Consider the following 1,103-nt stretch of genomic DNA (forward strand, 5'->3'; position numbering starts at 1 on the left):
ACACAGGTACACGCATACACGTATACATGTATGAACATGGACGCAAAATTTCCATACTTTCTTTAGCATATAAAGCTGAGTTTGACAATAATAACGATCGAAATGGATATTCTGACAATAATCGTGATCAGAACTGAATAACCAATGAAATTCTGACAATAATCGTGATCAGAACTGAATAATTAATAAAATTCTGACAATAATCGTGATCAGAACTGAATAATCAATGAAATTCTGACAATAATCGTGATCAGAACTGAATAATCAATAAAATTTTGACAATAATTGTAATAAGAACTGAATAATTATTGAAATTTTGACAGTAATGAACGATCGTTTAGGGGAAGGATATGTCAAAATGATATCTGGGGACGAGATGATTAACATATAATTATATATAGATATAAATTTGATGCTGAGAAATGGAGATGTATCAGCATGTACAATGTAAATTTTGCACAAAACTATAGTTGATCTTAATATAACTTTAAATCGACGATAATACGTAAGAAATACATTTATAAATGCTGTCGACTTGACAATAATACGTAGAGTAGTCAATCAAGAGAAAAAGAGAAAGAGAAGAGATTAACGAAATGTGAATTATGTACAAGAGAAAGTAAAGAAAAAGTAATATTTAAGGGTGATGTGCAAGTTACAAACTATCCCCTATACGTGTAACAATGCTATAATATGTATATACTATAGAGTGGACCTTCCTAAAACGGAATGAAAGTAAATGTGCCTTGGGTACAGATAATAATAAATGTCTTTAATTACAAGGATTAGGACCCACTCGACAGAAGGACACCGTCTAGTACTTTGGAACTGGTCTCTTGTGCGTGAAGCGTGTCGCATGAGTAAAGCTTATATTTCATAGAAAACAAATATCATAGAAGGAACTATTTCAAAAACTATTTCTTCAAATATTCATTGCAATTTTAATTATGTTTACAATATTTTATATGTGTGCCGACATAATTGTAGTTGTTAAGCAATGCTGTATTTTGTGCGCGTAGCAAGGACAAATTTTGCAAATATAATAAAAAAAGGAAACATAAAATTATAAAAGAAATATCAAAAAATGACCTGAGGCAGACATT

The sequence above is a fragment of the Trachymyrmex septentrionalis genome, unplaced genomic scaffold (genome assembly GCF_001594115.1).
Source record: "Trachymyrmex septentrionalis isolate Tsep2-gDNA-1 unplaced genomic scaffold, Tsep1.0 scaffold108, whole genome shotgun sequence".
Lineage (NCBI taxonomy): Eukaryota > Metazoa > Arthropoda > Insecta > Hymenoptera > Formicidae > Trachymyrmex > Trachymyrmex septentrionalis.